Raw genomic sequence first — 23,513 nt, forward strand, 5'->3', positions numbered from 1 at the left:
TAATAATGCATTAATATTGTTGAAGTCTTGTTGTTAAAAGCTGTATACTGTGAAGTATTATTCAATATTGGATTATGTTAGTAAATACATTAACTAACATTTACAGTTCCAATGAAACCTTATTGTAATGTGTGACCAGAAAGGTAATAAATGCTGTCCTAAACATGCTTGTAAACATTGTGTTTTGCAATATTTTTGCAAGAATATTTCAGAATGCTGCAGAGAGCAAAACTGACACACTGTAAAAAATGTAGGGTATACTGCACCATAACACAAAATGATTAGGTTAACACAAAAGTTTTTACTAATTAAAGTAGATTAAACATAAAACAATTAAGTTGACCCAAGGAAAACATACAAATTCTGTTGTTTCAACTCAAAAAAGCAGTGCAAGAAGCACTGTGAAATATGTTATTGTAGTTGGTCCTACTATGCTTTCAGTTATTTTTTGCATATTTGTGAACAGTTACATTCATTCATTCATTCTTTTTTTTGGCTTAGTCCCTTTATAAATCTTGGGTTGCCACAGCGGAATGAACCGCTAACTTATCCAGTATACGTTTTGGCCTAACCAATTCACCTGTACCACATGCAAACTCCACACAGAGACGCCAACTGACCCAGCCGATGCTCAAACCAGCCACTTTCTTGCTGTGAGGCGATAGCACTACCTACTGCGCCACCACATCGCCCACTAACAGTTTACAATATATAATTTTTTTTATAGGAACAACCAAGAATATTAATCATTCATGTTTGTTTGTTTTTCAATAATAAAATGTGTCACGGAAATTGTAGTTCTTTCCCTGATTAAAGGCGTTACCTTCACAGTCTGTCATTTTGTCTGCTTTGGATAGGCACTTATGCAGCTTTGCAACAGAGCAATTACTTTTATTAAACGGTTAACAGACTGTAATACCAAATATTCAAGTCAATGCACTTTAACCAATCCATACTTAAAACAATACTGCCTACAGCTATGAGTACACATATTCATTGTACCTATCGCTGTCAACACTGATATATATATATTTTTTTTTTACTTTTATTATTTATTTTTTTTTGGGAGTATGCTGTTGTATTTTGTACTGTCTGTATATTACACTGTTGTTGTATTTGCACTGTCTGTATTTTGCACTGTCTGGAGCCAGCACCTAAGCTTTTCACTCATCATAGCACACGTGCTGCTGATAATGTAACAATAAAAGTGATTTGATTTGATTTGATTTGATTTGAAGTCATGTATAGATGATATGTTACCATTTTTGAAGCATTGAATAGCACTATTCTGACAGAAAAACAACCGTCCATGACATTAACAGTAAATGGCAATGGAATGCTATAGGTGTAACATGACTCATCTGTGGTGCTCAAATAAAACTGGCATTCAGATGATAAATGGCTTACACTTCCCTACAGCGGAAGTGAGCATTTCATTCCATCAAAAGCAAATAGAAATATAGTCACTTCTCTACAGAGATGTACTACAAGGATTTTTTTGTTAAAAGTGTAAAAAAGATCAGCTGTACTGGATCAGACATCACCAGCAGCTACAACAGTGGTGACCAGGGCAATGTGTCATAGCAAACCGTTCTGCACAAAAGCTTAGCTGATCAAATGGGCCTAATATTTTTAAGAAAGTGGCCTGGTCTGAAAAATCTAAATTCCTGGTACTAAGTGTAGCAGGGCTTGCAAAATTCCAAAATCTCTAAATCCCTGGTAGCACTCTTGGTTTTTTTTATTCTGGTAGCCCGAATAAAAATTTAAGTAGCCCAAATAAAAAATACATTATTTATTAAATAAATATATTAAATTCACGGAGATGACTCTGACAGACTAACTAATGTATTTTGAGCTTAATATTGAATAACTGCATAAAGATATGATATTTCAGATAATCACATTTAGACAGACCAAAAGTAAGATGTCATATTAAACTGGACAATTCTATTGTAAGAAGTTATTGTGTGCTTACTGAATCTTTAATCGTTTCTGTTAATGCCTTGGTTTAACACAAACCCAGTTGAACATCTGTGGTTAAGCTTTAAAAAGCAACCAACGCTCACCACAGTTTTAAATTCAAAAACTTTTTTTCTTCTTCAGTAAGCTATTCTTGAATGTTATTCAACTTTGTTTGTGGTTGTATTTAATATATTGTTTTAGGTTTCGTTTAGACACTAAACCTGAAAAAAATTCTGTTTGGTAGCGTTATCATAAAAAAAGCAATGCTCTACCCTACTCAATACTGGCTTCTGCTTGAGTGTGTGAATGGAAACACACAGTGTTGGAAAGATTATTGAAAAATCATACTCAATTAAAAGTACCATTACTTGCCCAAACTGTAGTGCAAATGGAATAAAAGTATCTGTTGTAAATATTACTCAAGGTATGAGTAAAAAGTAGCTATTTTAACAGTACTCAACGCTCTCAGAAATAAAGGTACATGAGCTATCATTGGAGCAGTATCTTTTCAAAAGATACATATTTTAACCCAAATAGTCCACATTGGTACCTAAAAGGTGCATATTAATACCCAAATGTACCTAAAATCTACCTTTGAGGTACCGTTATGGACCCTTTAGGTACAAATATGTACCTTTTGAAAAGGTACTGCCCCAGTGACAGCTCCTGTAACTTTATTTCTTTTAGTGCAGAGTAATGAGTATTGAGTATTATACTGTAAAATGATGGTGCAGAGTAATGAGTATTGAGTATTATACTGTAAAATGATGATGCATTTACATGCAATTTCTGCGAGTGTAAACGTAACATTCTGTAGTGCACTTAGTGATTGTTCAAGACTATTTGGTGATTTCAGTCATCACAGTAAACATCTGCCATCTTATTATCAGTGACATGCAGTCTCTTGGTTATTATTTGTAAAGATTTTGGACATGTTTTGCACACTTTTAATGCTTTCAAGAGGTTTGCTGCATTTATAAGCGCTCATATCTTCAGGTAGTTCAGTATAATGAGATTTACTTTCTACAATATGTGCAATTTGATTGGATATGAATCACTGGACTGATTTTTTTTTCTCAGCTAATCGCCATAGATGCATGCAGGTTGAAGGAAAGTTTTGGAGTAAAAGTACCGATACATCACTAAAACTGTACTCAAGGGAATGTAAAAGTAAACATTTTAAAAACTACTTGCTAAATTACAATTCCTGAAAAACACTACTTACAGTAAGAGTTTTTGTAATTTGTTAGTTTACACTATTGGAAACATACAGTATAGGCTGGTTTGTTATTGTAGAAACATTTCTAGCTCTCTTCACTCCCCCAAAAATGACACAAAATAAACTTTAATTTGGTTACATGTAGGTCAGACCTGATCCTTGTTGATCCTTGGCCAATGAAAACTGTGATTGAGTCCAGACCTTTTGAGATCAATCTGAAAAGCTAGGCACCTAGTACTATTGCATACTATTAGTACTATTTACCAAGCATCATATACACTATATATATAGTTTTATAATGCCAGATAACTATTTTGTTTATTGACCTATTGTATGTCACACTTGCGGTTTGGGTGTAAATATTATTTTTGATAGGCAGGCAAATTGAATTTGGAGATGTTCGCCATATTCCAGAGCTAATTCCCCCTTTTTGATCCATTTTTTTCCACCTTTCTACAGAGTTCATGATGGTGATTATTGAAATAGTCCTCAAAGACAGGGAAGATGTCTCTATCAGTGAATAGTGATTATTACTGAAGCAGACCTGTCTCGATTAGATACACCACTGTTACTCTAGCCGGCCCCATCTTTTCCTTATTCTTCCATCTCATTTCATCAGCGGGACCCATTTCTTGCTGTAATAATGAGATCTGAAGAGGAGAGAGCATGAGGTGCGTATGCTCTTCTTGAAGATTACTACAGCACAGGACACAATGGAGCAGAAGCTCAGGTTTAGCTGACTATGCTTATCTAGGCACTCGCTGATGTTTAGTTGCCAGCTATATGTTTTAATTATTGAAATATGATTGTCATCACTTTGAACATTAGAAGCATGTACCTTTTAACACTTCATGGTGCATTTGTAGGTATGACATTTAGTAGTATCACAGAATTAGTTAATTAGTTAGTTTTGAAAAAAAAAAGTTATGAGGATACTAAATGTTAAATCAAATGTCACTTTAATTAGTTACATTAATTAATAAAATGATTCTGATTAAAATATAATATCAGTGAAAGGATCCAGTGTAAGAGCACTTTTATTTGATTTGATTTGATTAAAACCATGTTACAATGTAAAAGTAAAAGTGTTTTCTATTTTAATATCTATTTTGGAATGTTGTGTATTCTAGTGAGGGCAAAGCTGAATTTATAGCATCCATTACTCCAGTCTTCAGTGTCACCTGATTCTTATATATACATACATACATACATACATACATACATACATACATACATACATACAGGTATAAAGGTGTAAAGGTATAGGTATAAAGGTGATTTAAGTGACTTTAAATGTGGCATGGTTGTTGGTGCTGGTCTGAGTATTTAAAAAACTGCTGATCTACATGGCATTTCTAGTCTAATGGTCAGAAAAAGAAAACATATCCTGAGAGTTGCAGTTCTGTGGGTCTTGTTGATGCCAGAGGTTAAAAGAGAATGACCAGACTTCTTCAAACTGAAAGAAGGCAACAGCAACTCAAATGACCACTCGTTACAACCGAAGTATGCTGAAGAGCATCTCTGAATGCACAACATGTTGAGGCGAATGAGCTACAGCAGCAGAAGACCACACTGGGCGCCAGTCCTGTCAGCTAAGAACAGGAAACTGAGGCTTCATTTTACACAGACTCACCAAAATTTAACAATAGAAGATTGGAAAAACATTGCCTGGTCTGATGAGTCTCGATTTCTGCTGCGACGTTCAGACGGTAGAGTCAGAATTTTGTGTCAACAACATAAAAGCATCAATTCATCACACTTTGTATCAACAGTTTAAGCTGCTGGTGGAGGTGGTGTAATGGTGTGGTTGTGGTTGTGTCAATGCCCCAGCCTACCTGAGTATTGTTGCTGACCATGTTGATCCCTTTATGACCACAGAGTACCCATCGTCTTATGGCTACTTTCAGCAGGAACGTGCCATGTCATAAATCACGAATCATCTCAGACTGGTTTCTTGAACATGAAAATGAGTTCACTGTAGTCAAAATGGCCTCCACAGTCACCAGAACTCAATCCAACAGAGCACATTTGGGATGGGGTGAAATGGGAGATTCGCATCATGGATGTGCAGCCAACAAATCTGCAGCAACTGCATGATGCTATTATGTCAATATTGACCAAAATCTCTGAGGAATATTTCCAGTATCTTCTTAAATCTATGCTACGAAGGATTAAGGCAGTTCTGGAGGTAAAAGGGGGTCCAACTCGGTACTAATAAGGTGAACCTAATAAAGTGATCAGTGAGTGCACATACCTGTGTATATGAAAAATGTTTTTTTCTAGAGAACAGAAAAACATAATTTGAGGTGGCCTTCTATTTACCTCTCTATATGTATGTGTGAGGAATATATTGCATATAACAAATTTAATAGAAACACCTGGATGTACAACACAAAAATAGCACATTTAATAACACAATTCACAAAAATAAAATTAGAAAAAAACAGCTTTTCGTTCAATTAAATGTGCATTAACTATGATGGAATCTAATAACTTCCAGTATGCAAAATTTGATTTTGTTTTAGCATGGACACAAAGCTAATTCCAAATGCACAATGGCGATCAGTGTTAATGACAAACCAGTGGATCAACCACATTGCACAACATCTCAAATTGGTCATTGTTAAACCCCTTAGCCAAAGTTCATCATCAAAGTGGTTCAGTGTTATTACATCCCGGAACTTGGTTGAGCAACTGCACTCTCAAAGAGTGGTCTTGCTATTCTTAAAACCACTTATGACTGCATTCGTTGAGTTTTGGCCCAAGTAATTTTTTTATAAGAAAAAGGCTCACAGCAAATTCCATTTTCTTTTTGACATTTGGCGGCAGTTTATCAGGAAGTGATTTTGTTCTCTTTGACTCATCAGATGGAAACAGCTTTATTCACAAATATTTCATATAATATTCCAGTTTTGCTCAAATCTATTTGCATCTCTGAATGTAAATGATTGAGTGAGCTATATGTAATAGATTATGGATTTGTGAATGACCTGAGTCTGTATCTCTTTTAAGTGTTAGTGTAATGTTTCTGGCAATATATATAAAAAAAAAAAAACTGGGTCACACTTATTATGATGGTTTGTTTGTTGAATTTAGTAAGATTGCATGTACATGCCAACTTATTCGCATTGGATTATAAGTAGACTGTTTCGTTGGGGTTAGGGTCAGTTTAAGTTGACATGTGCTTGCAAAAGTTTCTTATAGTCAGTTAAATGTCTGTTGAAGGAGCAGTATCTGCAGATATTAAGCAGACAGTCTACTAATACTCAAATGGACCATCAAAATAAAGTGGTAACGAAAACTGCAAGTTTACCCACTTCAAAAAACAGCAATATTTCTACTGTGCAACTTCAAGTGGAATGCATCTTTTCATTCGCAAAACAAATTTATTTATAAAGTCAGAGTAGCGCTGACAACACAAAACTATTCTCAGTGTGCATGATAGAAAAAGAAATGTTGAATTTGTCAGGATAGTTTAAAATATGTATTCACCAGCTCGAAACTACTTTCCAAAAGTCCTGTGAAAATAATTGTACAAAATAAGTCAACCAATCAAAATGCACCCATCACCCTATAGCATAACATACTATTGCTAACTTCCATGTTGCAAGCCTGTAGCAAATCCCTTTCAGAGCAAGTGAGGTGGCCAAAGGTGTGCCGTGATTATTCATAATTTGGAATACAACAAATACGCTAGGCTCCTGTTGCTGGCTTGGCAACTGTAATCACAAACGTCCTTCCAGAACTCTAAAAGCTGGGCTGGAGATGCAGGGGTAACAGGGGCAATCATCTCAGCGGGCTCCACGCCTGCTTATCTAACATCCTGAATGCAGGTGCACAGTGAAAGTAGCAGAAAAGCATTTCATCTGTGCTTCTGCTTAAAGCCCTGGACACCTGCGGCGATGACTCTACCTTGCCACATTTGCAGAGCCATTACAGAGCATTGTGAGACCGCGTTAAAGGGCAACAATTACCCCCATTCACTTCCATTCCCTAAGGTCCGAAAACTATCACTGGAAATAGGCCAACAACATCAGACCCGCTTCACCGCTTAAAATATTTGTTTGTTTTTGCTAAATCTGCTTTTGTTTAGCTCTTCTCCCACTATGTTGCTGGCTATTACATTAAACCGCTTTGGGCTTTTAAGTAGGAGGCTTTACTTTCAGTTACATATAAAGTGACTGGACTGTTTTTATTGGATGAAGCGCTTGTAAATTGTGCTGAAACTGCACATTCTTTGTATAGATTTTGACGGTTGTAACTTGGTCGAGTTTGAGTAACTACAGTACAGCGGTGTGTGGAAAGCCTTGCCTCACCACAACCTAAATCACAGAGGATTGTGTGTACTGGTCTGTTTGAATAATGAGTTCAAATAGGGAAAGTGAATTAGGAGAAAAGCGCTGTATTATCCTGTGTGTGTGGGTGTGTGAAATTCAGTATATCTTATCCTCTTTTATTATTATTTTAATTAATCAATCTTTATTGTATATGGCTCGGTGGCTCAGCACTGTCACTTCACAGCAAGAAGGTTGCTGGTTCGAGTTGGACCAGTTGGCCTGTTCTCCCTGTGTTCATGTTGTTTGGTCATCTGCAGTATAAAACATATGCCGGAATAGTTGGTGGTTCATTCCAATGTGGTGACCCCTGATAAATAAGGGACCAAGCCCTTAATCAAAGAAAGAAAATAAGAAAATCAGTGAATTACTTTTTATTTTTTTTTGTGGTCATTATCGCTATAAAGTGCCTTCGATGTCCCACAAGATTGAATCAGTCCTGAATAAACATAATGCCAAATAATGAAATTCTGATATTTTAATATGGTTGGTTAAACCTTTACACACATGCATGTCAAATTATAAGTGTTTTGAAACAAGTTTTGGTCAATTTTCGCCATATTCTTTCATTGAATGGATGTGATTTTGCCATGTTCCACACACTGCTCAGCCAACTTAGTCTTAAAAGTAGGTGCATTATATAAAATCAAAAAGATTTTTAAATATTCTTATTGTCTTTAACAAGTTGTTTAATAAAATAAGTAATTTTAATCACTTTTGTTTTGTTTTCATAACATTATTAATAATTTTGCAAGTGTCCTTGAAATCGCTGTCCACCCTGTCGTGATGTGATACAGTAAATGCCCCTTTAAGAAACTCTGTAATGTACTCATTGGCATCCCCATGCCCATTTTGCCTTTCATCAGAGGAGGTTAAAACATCTGCTGTGCACACAGTAACTATCTACACTTATGTTTCCTATTTTTCCTCATATTGTCCATGAAACTGAATGTTGTCAAGCTTAACATATCCACCCTGTTATAGTGAAATATTAATTCATACAAAAAAATAAATAAATAAAAATATAGCTTTCAAACTGTGTACAAAGCTTTGAATAGGGAAAACTTTACTTTAATCTTCCTGTCATTGTCTACCCTGTCACAAATACTTCATTGACAGGGTGGCCATCTGCATCGCTATCGAAACTTATTTATTTATTTATTTATTTAATTATTTGTTTGTTTGTTTATATGTTCATTCATTCATTCATTCATTCATTCATCCATCCATCCATCCATTCATTTATTTATTTATTTATTTATTTATTTATTTATTTATTTATTTATTTATTTATTTATTTATTTATTTATTTATTTATTTATTTATTTATTAGTTAATGTGTTTATGTTATAACACTTATACACACACATCCTACACCAATAGATGCATGAGTGGACAATACAAACCTTTTGGCAATATCTTTCTCAGTCTATAAAAAAGGGTCTCCTTTAAAAGGTCATATAATGGAGCTTTTTGGCTGTTTAAAATAGAAATAGAGTCCTAAGTATTTGTACAATTATGTAAACATCTAAAATCTAATTATTTAACTTATTCTGAAAGAAAGTAGTATTAATAAGGAGTATAACTTGAGTTGCTTCCAACATTCCCTTCACTCTTCCAATATAATGTGCAATGTAAAGATTTACACTCATTAGCAAATTTTGTTTATTTTAATGGACAATAATTGTTTATTTTTCCATTAATTTGCATGATGATCAAACTTAATTGATAAATGAAGAGGTGACATGGAGGCTCAGTACTTTGCAGTAATTAGTGAAAACAGAAGTTGATTCTTGGAAACTTTTACAACCTTTTTGTATTAACCCTTTAATAGTTCTTGTTGTGTTGTTTTTCAATTGTTCCTCCATGTTTAGTTTTTAAATAAAGCCTTTGTCCACCCTGTCATCTTGTTTCCCACCATCATGTTCAACTTTTATGAAAATAAACAAATTATTTATAAACTTAGCAAAAACTCCTCTGTCATTTCTTAATTAATTAATAGGGAATATAATGTGTGAAAGTGAAAACACTTTAGATGTTGGGTTTTATTTTGAAAAGAATGAGCAATTATTGCATTTTGTCAGGAAATAAATGTTTTATCCATTATTTGGATATCCATTATCTATTGCTTTAAATAGACTTTTTCCATAATCTAAAAAGTTGGGTTGGTAAAGGGACACATTACCTTTCTGAAAATATACATTTTATAATCACACTGCAATGAAAATATACTTAAACTAGAATTTGTCCATGACAGGGTTGACACAATTTGAGGTTTGTTTACTGTTTTTCTGCTTACAGTTTGAAAAGTTTGAAAAGCATGAAAAGTGCTGGAGCTTGACCACGATTCATTTCTTACAATTTAATTCTGACGTCTCAAAGGCACTTTATAGCGTTAATGACCCTTTAATTTAATTTAATTTAATTTAATTTAATTTAATTTAATTTAATTTTATTTTATTTTATTTTATTTTGTTTTATTTTATTTTATTTTATTTTATTTTATTTTATTTTATTTTATTTTATTTTATTTTATAGGAAATGGGCAGCTAAAATGCATCCATTTAATGTTCTGTATATATTGTCTTGAACTTATGTGTTATTATCAGTGTGTGAGCTTGCATATAATCGGCTTGTGAATGACTTAACTAACAACATGTAAGGTAAAAATTTATAAAGGCAAAAGTAAAAAAAAAACTGATCAGATATGTTGTTTTTGATGTTGTGGTTTTTTTTATAGACTGTGCTTTGCAATAAAAACCTTTTTACTGCAGTTTTCCAAGTAGTTTTATGAGTTCACAGCAATGCAAGGCTAGACATTTTAAAAGAGCGGTGAAGGAGGGTTAACCTCAGTGCCCACTCTCACAATACATGAAATAAAAAATGAGGATGCAAATTTCAGCAGCTAAAAAAAGGCTGAGAGAAAAAGGTCAAAAAAATAAGAACTGAAAATCGAGGAACTGCAGGAACACTCGGATTGGACTGATTGTTCATATTTATAGCTGTTGCAGCATTTGCTATTCGCCATAGAATAGAAGCACACAACAACATGATCAGGACTCATCCAAAGGGATATAATTACTTCATATTTATTCTTTACATATTTGCTATGCAAAATGTTCTTCTCTTTTTAAAGAATAAGAAAAACCACAGGTTCACATTCACCTTTTTTGTCATAATGAGAAGATATGAAAAATCATTATAATTTTTACATGCTGTACTGCTTCTTATGAATAAAAGAAGACTGGGATATAATACTGAAAGAAATCATTCGAGTGAGATGCAAATGTGCTGTAAAAGCATCCCTACTATTCGTGTTAATATTTTAACATTTAATCAAATATAAATCACTGTGCTCTTCCAGTTTAGTGCTGTGACCAAATGTCTTCAAATCACAAATAACAGAAATTATCCATGCTCAGCCATTTATTAAATATACAGCAGGAGATAACAAGAGAAACGTTTAGGCTATGAGCCTTTGAATAAGTTCAATTTATATTGTTCAATGCATAAATACAAATGTTTTATTCACCGTAGACCAAATCAATTTCTAATTGAGCAGATTACTGGGAAACATCTAAAATGTTTTTTATGTATTTATTTATTTATTTATTTTTTACAATATTTCAGTCAAAACTATTTTTCTTCGATTATAAATTTGTGATCCTCATTATCACTTCACTTTTCTTTCACTTTGACACATTTCTGAAATCAGAATACAAGTTCTAAAAAACTCCCACATCAATTAATCAATTTTTTTCACATCATAAAAGCAAATACTCATTCTTTTAAACAAATAGAGAATTATTTATTATTCATGCAATTGATTTTGTCAATTGCATATGGCTAGTTGATCAAAATAAGTTGATGCTTTTGTATTCTTTTGAATAGTCTTACATTTTAGACCTTTGGGAGAGTGAATAAATAAAAAACTGTTTTGTGTAATGTTCTCAATCATGGTTTTACATGCATCAGGTTGTATTTTGGTAGAGCAAGAGTATCCTTAATTAATAAAATGTTTCGCAAAAAATAAATTATATTTATATATATATATATATATATATATATATATATATATATATATATATATATATGTTGCTGTCAATTTTTATAACTGTTTTTTTATTTATTTTTTCAGTTAAACCCAATGCAACGACTCCCATATATGTAAATGAATGAAATGAAATTACATTGATAGTCATTTCTTAACCAAGAATATCACTGATTTTATGAAAAATACTTTTTAAAATGAAGCATAATTTTCCATTTTGAATAATTTTTTGTTTCTTTGTTTGAAAGTTCAGGATAACAGTGTTTTAGCTATGAATTAAAAAAAACTGATGAGGAAGAATATATATATATATATATATATATATATATATATATATATATATATATATATATATACACACACACACACACACACACACACACACACACACACACACACACACACACACACACACACACAATATCACTAACCGGCCACTTTATTAGGTACACCTTACTAACACCGGGTTGGACCCATTTTGCTTTCAGAACGGCCTTAATCCTTCATGGCATAGATTCAACAAGGCACTAGAAATATTCCTCTGAGATTTTGGTCCATATTGACACAATAGCATCATGCTGTTGCTGCAGATTTGTCAGCTGCACATCCATGATGAGAATTTCTCATTTCACCACATCCCAAAGTTGCTCTGTTGGATTGAGAGCTGGTGACTGTGGAGGCCATTTGAGTACAGTGAACTCTATTTATGATAGAAAAGGCCAGAATTCTGTATTTAAGTATAACATAGCTTACTTAACTTAATTATGTCATAAAAGTCAAAAAGTGAGCATTTTTTCTCAGGCTTTTGTGTGTAGATTAAGTCATTTATCTTTAAATGCAATGGGGGCAAAATATTCATTGCGACAAAAGAGACATTTTTTACCTACACAGAGGAGCCTGAGAAAATGCTAAATTTAAAAGAAAACTTCAGATGAAACTTAGATGTTTTTGCATCTTAAATTATGATTTAAGTTTTCTTATGATAAAGGTCAAATGTATTTTGTATTGTTTTCAACATGTCAAATTCTTGAGGATTCATTATGTCAACTTGGTAAGTCTTAATTATGGTTGAAGTTAATAATTTTGATTTAGTAAGTCATAATTTCAGGTTTTTCTTATGGCAGAAAATGTGCTCCATTATGGTCTCCACTATATGCACAATTAAATGTTTGGCTTTCCACTCACATTAAAACATCTTTTATGACCATTAGAAGGTTTGGAACAACCTGAGATTGAGTAACTTATGTCTTTCCCCCCATTTTGGGTGAACTATCCCTTTAAGTGTTTATCATAATGCCTGGTAAACAGCGAGCTCCTCGGCACGGCAGCAGATGTTGATGGAGGAGGAGGTGATTCGGGCGGGTGTGGTCAGTGACGTCGTTCACCCTCTAATAAGTACAGCGCTCAGTGACAGAAAGAGCAGAGCACACTTTTAACATGCGCTCTGACAGATCCTCCTAAAGCGGACAACGTACACCTTTTATAGCGGTCAAATCAAGCATATCAGTTCTCGTTTGGGATACTCGTCGACTTAAAGCAAGCCTTACAGTGGACCATCTGCTGGCATCAGCTGCAACAGGTGGGTTCGTCGTTTTCTCTTTATGGCGATGTTCGTAAACTTTCCATTGTCAAACGCATTGCAGTGTTTCATTTCATTCAGCGCGCGCGCTCCAGACAATGTTTACGCGTGCACTGTTGAGACTAAAATGACGTAAGAAGGTTTATTAATGAAAGTATGCAGAACATCGTTTTTTTATTCACTTAGACTTGAGGTGAAGGGTTTAATTCTCATAGAACCAGGCTTTAAAGTCGATGGGTTTTTTTCACGCTAAATTAGGTTTCTGTCATATTGTTAGTATTATCCTGATTGCATAAATGTTTATTGTGACACTTAAAACAATCATGTTATTTTGAAAAAAAGTATGAACATGGGTAATATTAGCTTTAGAACAAGCCGTTCATGTGAAATACTGTGGGAAGCTGGTTTGATTGATGCAAATATTAACCTGGCTATTGTGCACTTAGAACATGCTATAGCATACATAATTGTGACTTGAATAATTTATGCATAGCTTATAATCATGCCTTATGTACTTTTATTGGTTTTAAATGTGTAATTCCATTTCATTTATGTTTTATAAGCAGTTCAGTTGCATGCATCTTCAATTTAGCCCTAAATATTTGAGTTTAAAATATTTTGTGTGAAATGTGTCTGGCAGACAATTAAGGGCCATTAAAAACTGGTTAAATATTCCTATTTAATAATTTGTCAGTATAATATAGTATAATATAGTAAACATTATACTGAATGTAATAATGTAAATGAACAAAATATATAAAAATGACAATAATATATTTATTTTTAATGATATTGTTTAAGGCACGAGACAAAAAATGACAGAAGAGCACAGAAAACCGCTGGAAAACCCATGAAATAGTTCACTTATGATTCACTGAATGAGTCCTATTAATGCCGAGCTGCAGATTGACCCAAATTTATGCAAGTTGATATTTTCCAAAGATGGTGAACCACTAAACCTGCTGGGAATTGAAATGTGTTCCAAAAGTCAGCAATACTGACATTGAGCTGAGCTGTGACATTGTGACTTCAGTCAATGGTGGTTAATATGCATATTTTCCTCACAAAACTCTTGTCATTTTTTCATTGTGTGTCAAAGTCACAGGTCTGTCCATTAGTAATATGTGTATTTTTGTGTTATTTTAACTATTGAAACTTGAGTGAGTCGGCTGTAAGCAGCCAGCAGGATTTTTTTTAATAACGGCTAGATTGTGCCACAGAGGCTTCTTATGGTTTCTTTTTATTCACTTTCAAATAAACAGTAAATTCTGTGAATTAGTCTTTGATTTCTTTTATACCTTCCCACTGAAATTGCAGGTTTTTTTTTATCTCTTTAAGAAGTCTTTGTGAAATACAGCAGGAGGGAATAGTTAGTGCATATATATAAATACAGTGCTCAGCATATATAAGTACATTTCTCGAAAATCTACCTGTTAAATTCATTTTTTTTATAGGAAGCTATACAAAATTATTTTTGTGCATAACAATTAGATTAGTAGTCAGTAATGAAGCCAAATCTATACTTAATACAAATTTTAAAAAGAGGGAAAATCAAGAGAAGCAAAAAAAAAAAAAAAGAAGAAGAAAAATTTAGGTAAAATGTATAGGTTGTAATTTTTTTTGCAATATTTTGTTTAAATTTAATTGTATTATCTTTAAATTAGTTTGGTAACTAAAATATTATTTTAATAAAAATACCTGTTTATTAAATCTGTTTTGTTTAAATGCACTAAAATTCATTGCCTATATTATTGAGGAATGTATACAAATATTCTCTATCTATCTATCTATCTATCTATCTATCTATCTATCTATCTATCTATCTATCTATCTATCTATCTATCTATCTATCTATCTATCTATCTATCTATCCATATTCTCTGGATTTATCTGATTTACTTAGCATATGCTTGAAGTTGAGCAGAATTTTATGTTAAAGTTAAATATTGTCATTTTAAAGCATATTTTCATTTTAGAAAATGACAGGTCAAAATGACAAATATTTTAATCTGTTGTGATTGAAAGTGAGGGTTAAATATTGATGAAAGAACTATTATCGAAAGATTTGGTTTAATGCATAACTATAAATAGTAAATCAGAAATTTTTAAGAGTGCTTTCTTTGTTCTTCCATAGTTCTATGTTTGTGTATCAACAATTATTTTTGCAGATTGACAAAGTATAGTCAAGAGGGAAATACTGCGTCTGTGTTGAAGTTGTGATGAATAGTTTGCATAACAATCACTGAAGGTATAAAACATAAAAAAAATGACCTCAGCAGGCATAATTGTGCACAGCGACTATGTGATTTGCTTAATTAAACCAGATCTAAGGATGAAATTAAATGCACATAACTTATGCATAAAACATCCATTCTATTTATGCATTTGGCAGATGATTTCTTTACTAACCCGTTTTTACATTATCATATACAGTACATATACAGTTGAAGTCAGAATTATTAGCCACCCTGAATTTTCCCCCCAATTTTTGTTGAATGTAAATTTTTTCCAGCGGATTTCTAAACATAATAGTTTCAATAACTCATTTCTTACTGATTTATTTTATCTTTGCCATGATGACAATCAATAATCTTTGACTAGATATTTTTCAAGACACTTCTATACAGCTTAAAGTGACATTTAAAGGCTTAACTACCTGTAGGTTCATTAGATACAATAGGAAGGTTGGGGTAATTAGGCAAGTTATAGTATAACAATGTTTTTTTCTGCAGACTTTTGAAGTAAAATGAGCTTAAAAAGGCTAATAATTTTGACCTTAAAATGGTTTTAATTTATTTTTATTATAATTTTAAAAACTGCTTTTATTCTAGCCAAATAAAACAAACAAAACTTTCTCCAGAAGACAAAATATTATCAGACATACTGTGAAAATTCCCTAAATCTGTTAAACATCATTTGAGAAATATTTGAAAAGAAAAGAAAATCAAAGGGGGCTAATAATTCTGACTTCAACTGTATACCCTCGGAATGCAACTTCAGTTTTTAAATAACTTGCACAGTTTTAAGTCAGTTTAATTCAGAATAATATGAAATTACTTTTACATGAATCTTAAAAGTAATAAATATATTACAATTAAAAATTTGATGCAACCGCGTATTTTGTGATGTACTGGCGAACTTGCTTCATCACAAAATTCCTTGATACACTAAACCACTAGAAAGCTGACAGTCGTAAAGGTTTGCATCAGGCTCAACGGTGGTCTTCCCTCTCATTCCCAGGACTCCTGCAACAGGGCATGGTTTCCGTCGCTCCTTCTCTTCCCTTATCCTTTTTCCGGCAGAGAAGGGAGTGAGGGAAGCTGGAGAGGAGAGAACGCACCGCGGCCTTGGGCTTTGTGTTTGGTATGCGCTGCTGGCCGGTGGCCGGACGCTCTTTTGCCTCAAGAACAAACATCATGCCAGACTGGATGTCAGTAGAGAGTTGATGCAGGCAGATTCAGACCGTCCCGCTTTCCAAATCTCCCCCTTCTCTCTGTCTTCTGTTCTATCTTAGTCTCCTCTGTAAAGATTTATAGGAGTGAGAGGGTTCGAGGTTAGTTGGTTTTTTAATGGGAAGAATAGCTGCACATTATCATAATGGTGGGAACGAAGAGAGGAATTTACTGTAGGTGTTTGTTGCAGATTGATTAGTGAAACGTGACGAAACTCGGGAGCTACATGTTGTTCGTATTATATCGTGGTTCATATTAAAGAATTTTTTTTTCCAGATTTATTGAATGAATTCTAGAAGAAATCCACAAAAATATTACTCCGTTTGACAACAGGTGATGTTAAAAAGAAAAATGTAGAACAATAATTATTTGATCACATATTTGATTTTAAAGAGTTACACAGCACAGGATTAAAATATGAATGAATGTTATTTTCAATCTTTATACTTTGCCACACTGCAAAACCCAATAAGTTAAGCTAACTCAAACCATTTGAGAAAACTGATTGCTACAGATTATAAGACTTAAAAAACTAATCTATATGAGTACTATGAACTTACTCCATTTAAGTTAAAGTAATGATGTATTTGATGAACTCATTACCTTCAACACTGAATTCAAAACGAGTAAAATCGAGTAACGAGTAAAAAAAGAGTAAAATCAACTTTCAGTCAAGTTTGAGTTAACTACACTCTTTTCATTTGATAAAGTTGTCCGTTGGGCTTTACAGTGCAGTATCTTTAAGACCACTAAGTTTTATCCATACTGTATATCAGCTGAAAGTTTTTAATGATTTAAGTGTTTTACTGTTTTGAAGTTATTTGAATAATGAAACGCTTCACTTGCATTATGTATATACTTTCTGTTAGACCTGTCCAAGTAATCAATATATTGACTTTTTGTGCAAAATATGGACATGACCTCAATCATTTTTGCTGATGAAAGTTATATCACCTGTTACCAACATTTTAGCTGATTTAGTCTCTGACACCTCATCTAATCTCAGTTTGAGATGTCAGCGAGCTAAGGAAAGATTTTTACTGACAGGTGAAGAAAAGATTTTCCTGAACAGCACGGTTCTTAAGAAGTTGTCCAAACGAACTCTGTTTCAAAGCTGCAGTTCACTTCCAAAAAGTAACGGTTTAAAATGGCACACATTCACAAAAGTTGTTAAAGCCATGTTCATTCTACATTACCATTATCTTTAAGTTATCTTTTACTTTATTAACCTCAAATGAACGAATCTAAATAATCTTTACATCTGCACGCTTTTAGCCTTTGAAATTGTGTATGCCTTTTTGAATTATTTTGCTGTTTTATATTTGTTATCCTATCAGTGCCATAATGTAATCTTAAAATTACAATAATATCACTTATCAAAATGCTCACTGTGACAACAAATCTCACAGCAACTTTATTATTATTATTATTATTATTATTAATATTATTATTAATATTATTATTACTGTATTTTTTATCATGACAGTCTACACTTGGCCTGGGCTAATAATTAATATAATATCGAATCGCGATAAAATGTTTGTCGATAGCTATAAGCTCAGGATTTTTTACTCTATATTGATCTAAGAGCCAATCACACAGCAGAAATGTGCAACAATGGGAATTTAGAAGTGTGTTGATATTAGAGATGTACCGAATTTTCAGCCACTAAAAATTATCTGCCACCGAAAAAAGGGTTATGCTATTAAATTTATTTTATTTATTTATTTTTTTACTATCGCTGAGACAATACATTTAACAAGTTTGCTAAACTCTTAACGCACCAACACACCTAAAACACACAATTGGCAATACAGTTATCTTCATGCTCAAAATCACACTGTAAACTAAACCTCAAAACTCATTTTCAAAATGCAATAATAAACGAACACAAGACACAAACATAACGCTGTGAACATGTTTCAAAATCAAATCATTTTTCAAAACACTTAACATGTGCTCTTCCAACAGGACCATTTAGTCAATCATAACACATTGACATAAAAAAGAAACACTATCATCAGCTGAAATTAAATAAACTGCGTGAATTATGTGTCAGCTCTGCCCTTATATTTGGAGCCTCTCTACATTTTTTGTTTTGTAGGGTTTAGTAAATGCATGCATTTTTTTTTCAATTCAATACAAAAAATAAATGACTATATCAGAAAATGTACAGTTTCTGTAAAAAAATACAGAATCATAGAATTGCTGCAGTATTTGCAAAAAGACATTACTGCAAGATATAACACTGGGATAAAACACTAAAAATAAATCATTCCAGTGAGATGCAAATGTGCTGTAAAAGCATCCCTACTATTCATGTTCCTATTTTAACATTTTATCAAAAATAAATCACTGTGCTCTTCCAGTTTAGTGCTGTGACCAAATTTCTTCAAATGACAAATAACAAAAATGATCCACACTCAACCATTTATTAAATATAGAGCAGGAGATAATGAGAGAAACTTAAGTTTTGAGCCTTTGAATACATTCTCTAGTTTTGTATGCAAATTTTTAGTTTACTGTAGACCAAAGCAATTTCTAACAAACTGACAGACAAACAGAAAAAGCACTATATATAGAAATGTAATCTTCTGCATTTGGGCACATGTTCTCATCCACATTACACCTGATATCTTTTCTGGCAAGGCGTCATGGGAAGAATTCTCTTGTTCCTTTTCCACACAAGATCATCCCAAAGAGTTCTCCTTTAGAACATATGATCATGTGATTGGAAAAATCTGTGTGGTCCCTAGATGGGAATCTGCTGTGTTTATGTATTTACATAACTGCAATAAGCTGTTTCTCATTGGCAATGTAATAAAATACAGGGAATATATTTGTGTTTCAATTCACAATATGAACAGCAGTTCACTTTGACTTTAGCCTATATAAGTTCTGTTTAGAACATGTTGTTATCTGTTCTGAACACAGTATGAAAGCATTTGTAAATTTGACTGTAAAATTAAATTGTTCTGGTCTTGGTTGAGCTTGTGTGTAAAAGAAGTTCAAGCATTTGAAATTGGTGTTAACTGTATGCATTTTGTATCAAAGCTAAAGAAATGTGTTAATTACAGCCTACAAAGACAGATGTTGTGCTAACCTTGTTAAGAATTTAAGAAACTTGTTAAATGTATTGAAAAAACTGTCATAGCGATTGGGAAAAAAAAGCTGTAATAAACCCTCTAATGTTTGTGGCGTAAGTCATTGTGCGGATACTTTTCTAGATCTAGAAGCGCTGATATTGAAATATATATTGTTATTGTTCAATATGGAAAATAATTAATGGAGATTACATTTTTGCCATATCGCCCGGACCTAGTCTACACTATAAAAAATGTTGACTCAACCTAAAATTTTAAGGCAACAAACTTCAGGCCATTTTTGAGTTTACTCAACTTAAATTGGGTCAAGTGCAGTAATTGGGTTGAAAGTTGAGTCATCTCAAAAATTTCCTGATGTTTGTTGCCGTAAAAGTTTAAGTTGAGTCACTGTTTTTAGTTTTTGTACAGTGTACTCTCTGAAAATATTGCCAAACATTTTAGGCTGGGTGAAAAAAAACCCTCTTAAATTTTTTTTTATTTGGACTGCAATGCCTATTTTAACCATTACATGTCAATCATACACACTGCACCTTTAATAAAGTTAGGAAAATATGAACCAAATTAATGTGAGAGTTTTATAGTGAGCTGTTTACATAAATCACAAATCATAAAGGCTAAGGTGCAAGTATCACTTACATTAGGTGAGATAGGCAGATGTACATGTGCTTTTCTTCGTGCACATTTGAGTGAATAGATCCTAGAGCACCACCTGTTGATAAAATCTAAGCATCCAAGAGAGAATTGTGATGCATTCTAAAAATCTAAGAATTAATTCACAAAATGTGAGAAATTGATTTATCCTCCCAGCACTTGTGCCAAGTGAAAAGTTTGGTGGAGGGGGATAATGATGTGGGGATGGCATTCAGAAATTTGGCTTAGACTTTTTGTTTGAGTGAACGGAACTCTTAATGCTTCAGCATACCAACACATTTGGAACAATTTCAAGCTCCAAATTGGCACAATAGTATCTGGATGCAGCCTTTTTAATGCACGCTGAGATTGTATCGCTCAGAGATGCAATGTCAGACATAATGCAATCAATGGAGCTAGTGACATCAATGGGAGGGGTAGAGTTAGGAGTGGGGTTAGGTGAGCCTATTAAAAAGCATTGGATGCAGCTCAGATTGCATTTGCACCATGTCTGCAGCCAGACCCCTCTCGTTTTGCAGGAGCAGTTTAAGGATGAGCTCTTTCTGTTCCAACATAACTACACACCATAAGACAAAGCAAGGTCTATAAAAGCAAGGAAGAATGAGTTTGGTGTGGAGCTGAACCTGATCGCATTTGGGATGAATTCAAGTGGAGACTTTGAGCCAGGTTCTCTCATACAACATCAGTCCCTGACCTTACAAATGCACTTTTAGAAGAGTGGTTAAAAATTCAATAACACACCCTTAACATAGTGGAAAGCATTCCCAGGAGAGTTGAAGCTATTATAGTTGCAAAGAATGGGCCAACTGCACATTAAACACCACAGATTATTAATGGGATGTTATTACAGTTTACTAACAGTTTACTAACTGTTACTGTAAACTGGTATTACAGTTTACTGTTATTACAGTTTATGTTTATGTAAAGGCAGGCATCCCAAAACTTTTGGCAATATATATATATATATATATATATTAGGGGTGTCACGATTTATATTTTTAATCGAAATCGATCGAAATTTATGCTCAATTTCGATTATCGAATCAAAAAATAGAATCATCGATGCTGCCACGCCCCCATGTCACGTCAGCTTGGCTTGCCAAGCGGGAAAAAACAGGCTTGTTGAAGTGCTTGTTGAACTGCAGATACAGGAGACCTGTCGACAGAGCTTAAATCCTCTTCTCTTTCAATGAAGTCGCCGGTGTGTAAGCATTTTGGATTTCCAGTGAGTTATGTTGACAACGTTCGTGTTGTCCACAAAAAAACACAGTTTTGCAAGCTCTGCTATGTACGTATTAGGGTTCGTCCAATAGACAACACCGGCATCGCGATCCTCCGCCCGCCCCCGTTGCAAATCCGCTCGCGAAAAGTACACACTCAGGCCCTGTTTACACTGTCTTTGTTTTTAAATGGCATTTTAGAACGGTACATTTAGGGTCTCTGTCATGTTAATGTATGAAAGAGAACTCTTACATGCATATTGTTTGCTGTATGGAATGCAAAAACTTTAAAGCTCAATTTCTCAAAATTAGTTAGAACGCAGATAGAACCTTATAATTCTTAGGCGACGTTACAATTAAAAACTTTTATTTTGGATGTAATGACATTGTTATAACATTGTATGTATACCTGTGATGTAATATGTAATTACAAACTTTTATTTTGTGAGCAATTACACATCCACAGTGGTGTGTAGCATTTCTGAGCAGTCCTCCTTCCTCGCTACCTCTGATACACACACCCACAGATAGCCATGGGCTCGAGACAGCGGGTTCAGGCAGTCAGAGGATCAGTAGACTGCTTCAATCTTTCACTCACTTGTACTTAGTCATTTTAGCGAACACCTCAGATACTGTTGGCTGGTTCCTGTTGGTTGTGCGTCTTTTTTACCGACGCCATTATAACGACACAGATCACTGCCTATTCACGATTCCCGCAGAAAAAAGTGATTGACAGGTGGTAATTATGTGCGTAACTTATCTTTATTCATTTACTGTATAATTTGCTTATGGATAAAACAAAGACCACGTAGGTCAGGTAGTTTAAACGGTAGGCTACAAATAATTAATTGGTCATTAATTAATTAATTATTCATAATCGAAAATCAAATCAAATCGTGCCTTTAAAATCGAAAATGTAATGGAATCGAGGATTTGGAGGATCGTGACACCCTTTATATATATATATATATATATATATATATATATATATATATATATATATATATATATATATATATATATATTATATATATATATATATATATTTATATATATATATATATATATATATATATATATATATATATATATATAAATATAAATATATATATATATATATATATATATATATATATATATATATATATATATATATATATATATATATATATATATATATATATACGCTATTGTAATTTTTACTTCATGGTGGGATGTCTCATCTTTGAACCAAAGAGACATAAGGGAATCATGAATTCATTTGTTTAGGTAATTATACAGTAGCTCATAAATAAAAATGTTGTATAAGTCAATTAGTCCAGTTATTAACAATTTCAAAATTTGCCAATACATTATAAAATCAAAAGATGTGTCTATTAATATTATTTATGGACCCAAACTAACATGAACTTACAAGGAACACTTGTACTTTAAATAACATTGTTAACGATTAACAAACACTGCAACAAATGCTTTGCTCACTGATGGTTAGAGGGAAAGTCCACCCAAAAATAAAGCTACTCTTTATTTATTCTCCCTCAAGTGGTTCCAAATCTTTATGTGTTTCTTTCTTCTGTTGAGTGCAAAAGAAGATATTTTGAAGAAAGCTGAAAACCTGTAACCATTTAATTCCATAGTAGGTGGTTACATGTTTCCAGTTTTCTTCAAACATCTTCTATTGTTTTCAAGCGAAACTCAAAGGGGGTTTGGAGCCAGCCAAGGGTGAGTAAATGATGAGAAATTTTTGGGGTGAGCTATCTTATTAATGAGCATTAACTTACAGTACATCAACTAATCTGATCTTAATGCAAGGTTTTACCAAAAATATAAATAAATAAATGATTGAATTAATGATTATTTCTGACATAACAAGCATTATGTATAAAGTCACTGTAAATGAAATGGTAGTTCAGATTTTTTTATGTAAAAATGATAAATGAA

At 33.1% G+C, this 23,513-nt stretch overlaps 1 protein-coding gene across 4 annotated transcripts in view; it reads left to right on the forward strand.

Moving 5' to 3' along the window:
• Window positions 1-12,987: 12,987 nt before the first annotated feature.
• The window catches only part of esr2a (estrogen receptor 2a), a 59,236-nt gene continuing 48,710 nt past the window's right edge, over window positions 12,988-23,513 (forward strand). For 2 of the 4 annotated variants that reach the window (XM_087296340.1, XM_087296337.1), the window contains exon 1: window positions 12,988-13,145. The gene's annotated coding sequence lies outside the window, so the exon portion shown is untranslated. Of the gene's footprint in view, window positions 13,146-16,385; window positions 16,576-23,513 lie in introns of all 4 variants that reach the window. The other 2 variants (XM_087296339.1, XM_087296338.1) reach the window with 2 other exon arrangements.

Source organism: Danio rerio, chromosome 20 (assembly GCF_052040795.2).
Source record: "Danio rerio strain M-AB ecotype USA chromosome 20, GRCz13ab, whole genome shotgun sequence".
NCBI lineage: Eukaryota > Metazoa > Chordata > Actinopteri > Cypriniformes > Danionidae > Danio > Danio rerio.